This window comes from Panulirus ornatus, chromosome 14 (assembly GCF_036320965.1).
Source record: "Panulirus ornatus isolate Po-2019 chromosome 14, ASM3632096v1, whole genome shotgun sequence".
Taxonomy (NCBI): domain Eukaryota; kingdom Metazoa; phylum Arthropoda; class Malacostraca; order Decapoda; family Palinuridae; genus Panulirus; species Panulirus ornatus.
The window spans coordinates 19577529-19591609 of NC_092237.1; positions in this window are offsets into that span (position 1 = coordinate 19577529).

The window sequence follows — 14081 nt, forward strand, 5'->3', positions numbered from 1 at the left end:
TGTACCTAATTACCTTGCTCTTATTCACATTTACTCTTAACTTTCTTCTTTCACACACTTTACCAAACTCAGTCACCAGCTTCTGCAGTTTCTCACATGAATCAGCCACCAGCGATGTATCATCAGCGAACAACAACTGACTCACTTCCCAAGCTCTCTCATCCCCAACAGACTTCATACTTGCCCCTCTTTCCAAAACTCTTGCATTTACCTCCCTAACAACCCCATCCATAAACAAATTAAACAACCATGGAGACATCACACACCCCTGCCGCAAACCTACACGTACACATGCCTTACATCCTCGATAAAAACTTTTCACTGCTTCTAACAACTTTCCTCCCACACCATATATTCTTAATACCTTCCACAGAGCATCTCTATCAACTCTATCATATGCCTTCTCCAGATCCATAAATGCTACATACAAATCCATTTGCTTTTCTAAGTATTTCTCACATACATTCTTCAAAGCAAACACCTGATCCACACATCCTCTACCACTTCTGAAACCACATATATATATATATATATATATATATATATATATATATATATATATATATATATATTTTTTTTTTTTTTTTTCATACTATTCGCCATTTCCCGCGTTTGCGAGGTAGCGTTAAGAACAGAGGACTGGGCCTTAGAGGGAAAATCCTCACCTGGCCCCCCTCCCTGTTCCTTCTTTTGGAAAATTAAAAAAAAAAAAAAACGAGAGGGGAGGATTTCCAGCCACCCACTCCCTCCCCTTTTAGTCGCCTTCTACGACACGCAGGGAATACGTGGGAAGTATTCTTTCTCCCCTATCCCCAGGGATATTCAATATTCTGCATACAGTCCTTCATTTCCAAACAGTCTCTAATACTTATCAGTAAAATAATGGCTGTCATTTAACAAACTTCAGATTTCAAGTATTAACACATCATGAACTAAAAAAAAAAAGTTATAATGAAAGTACATATCAAATAAAAATAAATATCCTACTACATACTAAATATCCTACTACATATATATATATATATATATATATATATATATATATATATATATATATATATATATATGTGAATAAGAGCAAGGTTATTAGGTACAGTAGGGGTGAGGGTCAAGTCAATTGGGAGGTGAGTTTGAATGGAGAAAAACTGGAGGAAGTGAAGTGTTTTAGATATCTGGGAGTGGATCTGTCAGCGGATGGAACCATGGAAGCGGAAGTGGATCATAGGGTGGGGGAGGGGGCGAAAATTTTGGGAGCCTTGAAAAATGTGTGGAAGTCGAGAACATTATCTCGGAAAGCAAAAATGGGTATGTTTGAAGGAATAGTGGTTCCAACAATGTTGTATGGTTGCGAGGCGTGGGCTATGGATAGAGTTGTGCGCAGGAGGATGGATGTGCTGGAAATGAGATGTTTGAGGACAATGTGTGGTGTGAGGTGGTTTGATCGAGTAAGTAACGTAAGGGTAAGAGAGATGTGTGGAAATAAAAAGAGCGTGGTTGAGAGAGCAGAAGAGGGTGTTTTGAAATGGTTTGGGCACATGGAGAGAATGAGTGAGGAAAGATTGACCAAGAGGATATATGTGTCGGAGATGGAGGGAACGAGGAGAAGAGGGAGACCAAATTGGAGGTGGAAAGATGGAGTGAAAAAGATTTTGTGTGATCGGGGCCTGAACATGCAGGAGGGTGAAAGGAGGGCAAGGAATAGAGTGAATTGGAGCGATGTGGTATACAGGGGTTGACGTGCTGTCAGTGGATTGAATCAAGGCATGTGAAGCGTCTGGGGTAAACCATGGAAAGCTGTGTAGGTATGTATATTTGCGTGTGTGGACGTGTGTATGTACATGTGTATGGGGGGGGGTTGGGCCATTTCTTTCGTCTGTTTCCTTGCGCTACCTCGCAAACGCGGGAGACAGCGACAAAGTATAAAAAAAAAAAAAAAAAAAAAAAAAAAATATATATATATATATATATATATATATATATATATATATATATATATATATATATATATATATATATATATATATATATATATATATATACAAATATATTTATATATATATACAAATATATTTATATATATATATATATATATATATATATATATATATATATATATATATATATATATATATATATATATATATATATATATATATATATATATATATATTCTTTTCTTTTTATTATTATTATTATACTCTGATGCTGTCTCCTGCGCTAGCGAGGTAGCTCAAGGAAACAGACGAAAGAATGGCCCACCCCACCTCCATACACATGTATATACATAAACGTCCACACACACACAGATACATACCTATACATTTCAACGTATACATATACAAACATACACAGACATATACATATATACATATGTACATAATTCACACATGCTGTCTTCATCCATTCCACCGCCACCCCGCCATACATGAAATAAAAATCCCCTCTCCCCCACGTGCGCGCGAGATGGTGCTAGGAAAAGGCAACATAGGCCGCATTCGTTCACACTCAGTCTCTAGCTGTCACGGATAATGCACCGAAACCACAGCTCCCTTTCCGCATCCAAGCCCCACAAAACTTTCAATGGTCTACCCCTGACGCTTCACATGCCTTGGTTCAATCCATTGACAGCAGGTCGACCCCGGTATACCACGTCGTTCCAATTCATTCTATTCCTTGCGCACCTTTCATCCTCCTGTATGTTCAGGCCCCGGTCGCTCAAAATCTTTTTCACTACCTCCTCCACCTCGAATCTGGTCTCCTACTTCTCCTCGTTCCCTCCACCTTTGATACATATATCTTCCTTGTCAATCTTTCCCCACTCATTCTCTCCATATGACCAATCCATTTCAATACGCCCTCTTCTGCTCTCTCAACCAAACTCTTTTTATCCCCACACTTCTCTCTTACCCTTTCATTACTTACTCGATCAAAGCACCTCACACCTCATATTGTCGTCAAACATCTCATTTCCAACACATCCACCCTCCTCCGCAAAACCCTCCCTATCGCCTGTGCCTCACAACCATATAGCATTATTCGAACCACTGTTCCTTCAAACATGCCCATTTTTGCTCTCTGAGATAAAGTTCTCGCCTTCCACACATTCTTCAACGCTCCCAGAACATTTGCTCCCTCCCCCACCCTGAGACTCACTTCTGCTTCCATGGTTCTATCCGCTGATAAATCCACTACCAGATATCTAAAACACTTCACTTCCTCCAGTTTTTCTCCATTCAAACTTACCTCCCTATTGACTTGACCCTCAACCCTACTGTACCTAATAACCTTGCTCTTATTCACATTTGCTCTCAGCTTTATTCTCTCACACACTCTACCAAACTCAGTCACCAGCTTCTGCAGTTTCTCACCCAAATCAGTGACCAGCGCTGAATCATCGGCCAACAACAACTGACTCACTTCCCAAGCTGTCTCATCCACAAAAGACTGCATGCTTACCCCTCTCTCCGATGCCCTTTCATTCACCTCCCTAACCACTCAATCCATAAACAAATTAAACAACCATGGAGACATTACGCACCCCTGCCGCAAGCCGACATTCACTTGGAACCAATCACTTTCCTCTCTTCCTACAAGTACACATGCCTCACATCCTCAATAAAAACTTTTCACTTCTTCTAACAACTTACCTCCCACACCATGTACTCTTAATACCTTCCACAGAGCATCTCTATCAACTCTATCATATGCCTTCTCCAGATCCATAAATGCTACATACAAATCCATTTGCTTTTCTAAGTATTTCTCACATACATTCTTCAAAGCAAATACCTGATCCACACATCCTCTACCACCTCTGAAACCACACTGCTCTATCCCAATCTGATGCTCTATACACGCCTTCACCATCTCAATCAGTACCCTCCCATTTAATTTCCCAGGAATACTCAACAGACTTATACCTCTGTAATTTGAGCACTCACTTTTATCAACTTCGCCTTTGTACAATGGCACTATGCAAGAATTCTGCCAACCCTCAGGCACCTCACCAGGAGACATACATTACATTAAATAACCTTACCAACCAGTCAACAATAGAGTCACCCCTTTTTTGAATAGATTCTACTGCAATACCATCCAAACTCGCTTTCATCTTCTGCAAAGCTTTTACTACCTCTTCTCTATTTACCAATTATTTTCCCTAACCCTCTCACTTTCCACACCACCTCGACCAAAACACCCTACATCTGCCACTCTATCATCAAAAACATTCAACAAACCTTCAAAATACTCACTCCATCTTCTTCTCACATCACCACTACTTGTTATCACCTCCCCATTAGCCCCCTTCACTGATGTTCCCATTTCTTCCTTTGTCTTACGCTCTTTATTTACCTCCTTCCAAAACATCTTTTTATTCTCCCTAAAATTTAACGATACTCTCTCACCCCAACTCTCATTTGCCCTCTTTTTAACCTGTTGCACCTTTCTCTTGACCTTCTTCCTCTTTCTTTTATACATTTTTTTTCCTAGAAAAATCATCCAAATGCCTCTCTCTTCTCTTTCACTGATAATCTTACTTCTTCATCCCTCCACTCACTACCGTATCTAATCTGCCCACCTCCCATGCTAATCACGCCACAAGCATCTTTTGCGCAAGCCATCAGTGCTTCCTTAAATACATCCCATTCCTCCCCAACTTCCCTTACATTCTTAGCTCTCTCCTTTTTTCCATTCTGTACTCAGTCTCTCCTGTTACTTTCTCACACAAGTCTCCTTCCCAAGCCCACTTACACTCACCACTCTTTTCAACCCAACATTCTTTCTTCTTTTCTGAAAACCTCTACAAATCTTTACCTTCGCCTCCCAAGATAATGATCAGACATAACTCCAGTTGCACCTCTCAACACATTAGCATCCAAAATTCTCTCTTTCGTGCACCTATGAATTAACACGTAATCCAATAACGCTCTCTGGCCATCTCTCCTACTTACATATGTATACTTATGTATATCTCTATTTCTAAACCAGGTATTCCCAATCACCAGTCGTTTTTCAGCACATAAATCTACAAGCTCTTCACCATTTCCATTTACAACACTGAACACGCCATGTACACCAGCTATTCCCTCAACTGCCACATTACTCACCTTTGCATTCAAATCACCCATCACTATAGCCCGGTCTCGTACATCAAAACTACTAACACACTCACTCAGCTGCTCCCAAAATACTTGCTTCTCATGATCTTTCTTATCATGCCCAGATGCATGTGCACCAATAATCACCCATCTCTTTCCATCCATTTTTAGTTTTACCCATATTAATCTCGAGTTCACTTTCTTACACTTTATCATATACTCCCACCATTCCTGTTTCAGGAGTAGTGCTACTCCTTCCCTTGCTCTTATCCTCTCACTAACCCTTGACGTTACTCCCAAGACATTCCCAAACCAATCTTCTCCTTTACCATAGAGCATATGCACCAATAATCACCCATCTCTCTTCATCCACTTTCAGTTTTACCCATATCAATCTACAGTTCACTTTCTTACACTCTATCACATACTCCCACCAATCTTGTTTCAGGAGTAGTGCTACTCCTTCCCTTGCTCTTGTCCTCTCACTAACCCTTGACTTTACTCCCAAGACATTCCCAAACCAGTCTTCCCCTTTACCCTTGAGCTTCGTTTCACTCAGAGCCAAAACAACCATGCTCCTTTCCTCATACAAACTACATATCTCTCCTTTTTTCTCATCTTGGTTACATCCACACACACTTAGACACCCAATCTGAGCCTTCGAGGAGGATGAGCACTCCGGCCGTGACTCCTTCTTCTGTTTCCCCATTTACAAAGTTAAGATATATTTTTTTCCTTTTTTTAATACTATTCGACATTTCCCGCGTTTGCGAGGTAGCGTTAAGAAAAGAGGACTGAGCTTCTGAGGTAATATCTTCACCTGCCCCCCTTCTCGGCTCCTTCTTTTGGAAAATCAAAAAAAAAAAAAAACGAGAGGGGAGGATTTCCAGCCTCCTCTTTCCTTCCCCTTTTAGTCACCTTCTACAACAAGCAAGGAATACGTGGGAAGTATTCTTTCTCCCCTATCCCCAGAGATAGGGTATATATATATATATATATATATACATAGGAGAACACTCCAGCAGCCAGGCCTGACCTCGATCCCTAGGAGGACACCCCAGCAGCCAGGCCTGACCCCGATCCCTAGGAGATCACCCCAGCAACTAGTCGTATCCTTGATCTCCAAAGAAGCCTGCGTGTTGTGGCCGCCCACAGGGAACACACTGATCCTCCTTGGCTTGGTCTATGTCTGTTATGGCCGTTCACGAGGAACAGACAGGCCTTCCCTGGCTTGGTCTCGAGGGCGGACCTAAACCTAGACACCTACCGCTATGATTTAAAAACTCTGCTGTCAGAGCTCACTCACGAGAACCCTCAGCAGTACTCGCTCACTCTCTTCCTGAGGAGCGCTGACACCCCTCACCCCTCTCTTCAGCCACCACGCTGCCACTCTTGTGTGTGTGTCTATGTATATATATATATATATATATATATATATATATATATATATATATATATATATATATATATATCCCTGGGGATAGGGGATTAAGAATACTTCCCACGTATTCCCTGCGTGTCGTAGAAGGCGACTAAAAGGGGAGGGAGCGGGGGGCTGGAAATCCTCCCCTCTCGTTTTTTTTTTTTTTTTTTTTCCAAAAGAAGGAACAGAGAATTGGGCCAGGTGAGGGTATTCCCTCAAAGGCCCAGTCCTCTGTTCTTAACGCTACCTCGCTAATCGGGAAATGGCGAATAATTTGAAAGAAAGAAAAGATATATATATATATATATATATATATATATATATATATATATATATATATATATATATATATATATATATATATATATATATATATATATATATATATATGTATATAAAAAGGTGTTTTTCATAAATGTACTGGAAAAGTTGAGGTCCAGATAAATTTTTGGTCTGTCAAGGCTTTATTATGGCGGATGACCAACTACCTACCCTCATGTATTCAAGATATGGTTGTACTTTGTGTAATGAAGACAATTAAGAAACATCATAAGCCAATATTCCTGTTTCATGATAAGAGAAGTGGACCAGGCAGTATGATACAGTGGTTAAATTGATGAAAACTACTATTGACGTTTGTGTAAATAAATTATACATTTCCCTTTTCCATAGCCAGAGGTTGAACCATTATGTGACATTCATTTTTCATTTCATTTCAAGCTAGAAGTTTCAGTTTTCTAAATTATTTCATACATTTTTCATATGTGTATATGTATGTATGTGTGTATGTGTGTTTATATATATATATATATATATATATATATATATATATATATATATATATATATATATATATATATATATATATATATATATATATATATATATATATATATATACATATATATATATATATATATATATATATATATATATATATATATATATATATATATATATATATATATATATATATATATATATATATATATATATGTATGTTATCCCAGGGGATAGGGGTGAAAGAATACTTCCCACGCATTTCGCGTGTCGTAGAAGGCGACTAGAGGGGACGGGAGTGGGGGGCCAGAAATCCTCCCCTCCTTGTATTTTTAACTTTCCAAAATCGGAAACAGAAGCAGGCGTCACGCGGGGAGTGCTCATCCTCCTCGAAGGCTCAGACTGGGGTGTCTAAATGTATGTGGATGAAACTAGGATGTGAAAAAAGGAGAGATAGGTAGTATGTTTGAGGAAAGGAATCTGGATGTTTTGGCTCTGAGTGAAACGAAGCTCAAGGGTAAAGGGGAAGAATGGTTTGGGAATGTCTTGGGAATAAAGTCAGGGGTTAGTGAGAGGACAGGAGCAAGGGAAAGAGTAGCAGTATGACTCATGTATGACTCATGTATGACTCATGGTGAGGTGCCTGAGGATTGGCGGAATGCGTGCATAGTGCCATTGTACAAAGGCAAAGGGGATAAGAGTGAGTGCTCAAATTACAGAGGTATAAGTTTGTTGAGTATTCCTGGTAAATTATATGGGAGGGTATTGATTGAGCGGATGAATGCATGTACAGAACATCAGATGGGGGAAGAGCAGTGTGGTTTCAGAAGTGGTAGAGTATGTGTGGATCAGGTGTTTGCTTTGAAGAATGTATGTGAGAAATACTTAGAAAAGCAAATGGATTTGTATGTAGCATTTATGGATCTGGAGAAGGCATATGATAGAGTTGATAGAGATGCTCTGTGGAAGGCATTAAGAATATATGGTGTGGGAGGAAAGTTGTTAGAAGCAGTGAAAAGTTTTTATCGAGGATGTAAGGCATGTGTACGTGTAGGAAGAGAGGAAAGTAATTGGTTCACAGTGAATGTAGGTTTGCGGCAGGGGTGTGTGATGTCTCCATGGTTGTTTAATTTGTTTATGGATGGGATTGTTAGGGAGGTAAATGCAAGGGTTTTGGAAAGAGGGGCAAGTATGAAGTCTGTTGTGGATGAGAGAGCTTGGGAAGTGGGTCAGTTGCTTTTCGCTGATGATACAGCGCTGGTGGCTGATTCATGTGAGAAACTGCAGAAGCTGGTGACTGAGTTTGGTAAAGTGTGTGAAAGAAGAAAGTTAAGAGTAAATGTGAATAAGAACAAGGTTATTAGGTACAGTAGGGTTGAGGTTCAAGTCAATTGGGAGGTAAGTTTGAATGGAGAAAAACTGGAGGAAGTAAAGTGTTTTAGATATCTGGGAGTGGATCTGGCAGTGGATGGAACCATGGAAGCGGAAGTGAATCATAGGGTGGGGGAGGGGGCGAAAATCCTGGGAGCCTTGAAGAATGTGTGGAAGTCCAGAACATTATCTCGGAAAGCAAAATGGGTATGTTTGAGGAGATAGTGGTTCCAACAATGTTGTATGGTTGCGAGGCGTGGGCTATGGATAGAGTTGTGCGCAGGAGGATGGATGTGCTGGAAATGAGATGTTTGAGGACAATATGTGGTGTGAGGTGGTTTGATCAAGTAAGTAACGTAAGGGTAAGAGAGATGTGTCGAAATAAAAAGAGCGTGGTTGAGAGAGCAGAAGAGGGTGTTTTGAAACGGTTTGGGCACATGGAGAGAATGAGTGAGGAAAGATTGACCAAGAGGATATATGTGTCGGAGGTGGAGGGAACGAGGAGAAGTGGGAGACCAGATTGGAGGTGGAAAGATGGAGTGAAAAAGATTTTGTGTGATCGGGGCCTGAACATGCAGGAGGGTGAAAGGAGGGCAAGGAATAGAGTGAATTGGATCGATGTGGTATACCGGGGATGACGTGCTGTCAGTGGTTTGAATCAGGGCATGTGAAGCGTCTGGGGTAAAACATGGAGAGCTGTGTAGGTATGTATATTTGCGTGTGTGGACGGATGTATATACATGTGTATGGGCGTGGGTTGGGCCATTTCTTTCGTCTGTTTCTTTGCGCTACCTCGCAAACTCGGGAGACAGCGACAAAGCAAAAAAAAAAAAAGAAAATATATATATATATATATATATATATATATATATATAATATAATAAATATAAAATATAATATTTATATAAAAATTTAAATATATAATTATTATTTATATTTAATATATTTATATAATATATAATAAATATAAAATAAAATTTTATAAAAAATTTATAATATATAATATATTAAATAATATATAAATATAATAAAATATATATAAATATATATATATATATATATATATTATTATAATATATATAATATATAAATTTTTAATAATATATATATAAATATATTATACTAATATATATTATATTTTTAAAATATATATAATATATATATATATATATATAATTTTAATAAATATATATAATATATATAAAATTATATATTATATATATATATAATATATAATATTTATTAAATTAAAATAAAAAATTTTAATTATATTTATTTAAATAAATTTTTTTATAAATAAAAAAATTTTTTTACCTAGGCATACACATCGTCCCAAATTTACTTTTTTTCCCGCACGCCTTCGCCCTCCTGCATGTTAGGCCCCGATCACTCAAAAAACCTTTTTCACTCCATTTTTCCACCTCCAATTTGGCCCCACTTCTGCCTTCCCCCCCACCTCTGACAAACATTACTTGGCTGCTTTCCCCATCATTCTCTCCATGTGACCCCAAAAATTTCAAAAAAATCCCCTTCGCCTCTCAAACCAAACTTTTTTATTTTCCCCACATTTTCTACCCTTAAATTACTTTCCGACAAAACCCCCTCCACCACATATTGTCCCAAACATCTCTTTTCCCGCACATCCACCCCCTGCTAAAACTTATCCATAGCCCCCGCCTCGCAACTATACAACTTGTTGAACCCCTATTCCCTTCAACATACCCATTTTCCTTTCCGAGATAATGTTTTCGACTTCCAAGCATTCTTTAGGTTCCCCGAACTTTTTGCCCCCCCCCCAACCTAGATTTCCTTTTCCCTTTTCCCTGGTTTTCCCTCCGCTGCCAAAAACCACCCCAGATATCTAAAACACTTTACTTCCCCAGTTTTTCTCCCTTCAAACTTTCCTCCCAATTGACTTGACCCCAACCACTGTACCTAATAGCCTTGCCTTTTCACTTACTCTTTAATTTTTCTTTTCACACACTTTAAAAATCAGTCACCACCTTTTCAGTTTTTCTAGAATCAGCCACCAGCGCTGTATCATCAGAACAACAACTGACTCACTTTCCAAGCCTTCATCCACAACAACTCATACTTGCCCCGTTTCCAAACTCTTGCATTTACCTCCCTAAAAACCCCCCCATAAAAAAATTAAACAACCATGAGCATCCCCAACCCTTTCCGCAAACCTACATTTCACTAAACCAATATTTCCCTCTTTCCCACACGTAAAATGCCTAACACCTGAAAAAACTTTTTCACTGCTTCAACAACTTTCCTCCCACACCCCTATATTTTTAAACCTTCCCAAGCATCTTTATTTAAATCATCATATCCTTCTCCTGATCCAAGATCCATACAAATCCATTCCTTTTTTAAAATATTTCCAAAATACATTCTTCAATGGAAAACCTGATCCACTCATCCCTACCCCTTCTGAAACCACACTGCTCTTCCCGTCTGATGCTCTGTATAGGCCTTCACCCTCCAGTCAATGCCTCCTATATAAATTTACCACGAATCCAACAAACTTTTTACCCTTAATTTTTTAGCACTCCACCCCTAATAAACATATATATATATATAATAAATATATATATATAAATAAATATATAAATATAAATATATATATGATCTTATATATATATATTATTATATTATTTATATATATATATGTATATATCTATTTATATTTATTAATATATATAATATCTATATCTATATATATATATATATTTATATATTATATATATATTATTTTATATATTTATATATATTATTATATATATTATAAATATATATAAATATATATATATATATATATATATATATATATATATATGTATATATATAAATAAATATATATATTATATATATATATATATATATATATATATATATATATATATATATATCAATATATATTATATATATAGATATATTTATATATATATAATAAAGATATATATATTAAATATTATATATATTAAGATATAATATATATTATATATATATATATATATATATTTTATTATCCTATATATTTATATATATATATATATATCTAATATATATAGTATAATATTTTAGATATATATCTTATATTATCTATATATATATATATATATATATCTATATATATATATATATATCTTTTTTCATATATATATATATATATATATATATCTATATATATATATCTCTATATATATATATTATATATATATATATATACATACATTATATATATATATTTATCTATATTATATATACATAGTATATATATAAATCTATATATATAATATATATATATATATATATATTATATATATATATATATAAATATTATTTATTCGTTCACACTCAGTCTGTAGTGTCATTTAATAATGCACGAAACCACAGTTCCTTTCACATCCAGGCCCGACAGTACTTCAGGTTTACCAGGACGCTTCACATGCCCTTGTTCTATCCATAGACAGGACGTCGACCTTGGCATACCCAACATTCGTTCCAATTGATTAATCCTGGCAGCCTTGCCTCCTGCATGTTTCAGGACACGATCACTCAAAACCATTTTACACTCCATATTTCCACCTACATTTGGTTCTCCCATTTCTGCTCGTTCCCCTCCACCTTGAACATACATTACTTTGGTCTTGTCTTTTCCTATTCATCTCTCCATGTGACCAAACAATTTCAAAAAATCCTCTTCTGCTCTCTCAAACCCAAAACTCTTTTTATTTCCACACATCTCTCTTACCCTTACATTACTTACTCGATCAAACTCCTCACACCACATATTGTCCTCAAACATCTTCATTTCAGCACATCCACACCTCTGCGTTAAAACTATATCCATGCCCACGCCTCGCAACTATCCAAATTGATTGGAACCACTATTCCTTCAACATTACAACCATTTCGCTTTCGAGATAATGTTTTCGACTTCCAAGGCATTCTTCAGGTTCCAGAACTTTCGCCCTCTCCCCAACCTATGATTCACTTCCGTTACCATGGTTCCATCGCAGCCAAGCCACTCCCAGATATCTAAAAACACTTACTTCTCCAGTTTTTCTCCATTCAAACTTACCTCCAATTGACTTGACCCTCAAACTACTGTACCTAATAGCTTGCTCTTATTCACATTTACTCTTAACTTTTTCTTTCACACACTTTACAAAACTTCAGTCCCCAGCTTCTGCCAGTTTTCATATGATAGCACCAGCGCTGTATCTCAGCGAACAACAATCTGCACTAATTTCAAGCTCTCTCATCCACTTACAGACTGGATACTTGCCCCTGTTTACAAAACTCTTGCATTTCCCTCCTAAAACAACCCCATCATAAACAAATTTAAAAACCATGGAGACATCACACACCCTTTGCCGAAACTAACATTCACTGAAGAACAATCAACTTTCCTCTTTCCTACACGTCCCACATGCCTAACATCCTCGATAAAACCTATTCCCCCACAGCTTTAACAACTTGCCTCCCACACCATATATTCTTAATACCTTCCACAGAGCATCTTTATTAACTCTATCATATGCCTTCTCCGATTCCATAGATGCTACTACAAATCCATTCTCTTTTCTAAGTATTTCTCAAAACATTCTTCAATGGAAACAACTGATCCATCAACTATACCACTTCTGAAACCACACTGCTCTTCCCCTGATCTGATGTCTGGTATAGGCCTTCAACCTCTTCAGTTCAATGCCCTCCTATATAATTTACCACGAATACCTCAAAAACTTATACTCTGTAATTTTGAGCACTCACCCGTATATATACAATATATATATATATATATTGTATATATATATATTTATTTATATATTATATATATATATATATTTATATATTGTTTATGGATGGGGTTGTTGGGAGGTGTGAATGCAAGAGCTTTGGAAAGAGGGGCAAGTATGAAGTCGGTTGGGGATGAGAGGTGTTGGGAATGTCAGTGTTGTTCGCTGAAGATACAGCCGATGGTGACTGTTCATGTGAGAAAACTGAGAAGCTGGTGATTGAGTTTGGTAAAGTGGTGTGAAAGAAGGAAAAGTCTAAGAGTAAATGTGATAAGAGCACGGTTATTAGGTACGTAGGTTGAGGGTCAAGTCAATTGGGAGGTGAGTTTGAATGGGGAGAAAAAAACTGGAGGGAAGTGAAGTGTTTAGATATCTGGGAGTGGATCTGGCAGCGGATGGATCATGGAAGCGAAGTGGATCATAGGGTGGGGGAGGGGGCGAAAATTCTGGGAGCCTTGAAGAATGTGTGGAAGTCGAGAAACATTATCTCGGAAAGCAAAAATGGGTAATGTAGAAGGAATAGTGGTTCCAACAATTTGATGGTTGCGGAGGCGTGGTCTATGGATAAGTTGTGCGCAAGCGGAGGATGGATGTGCT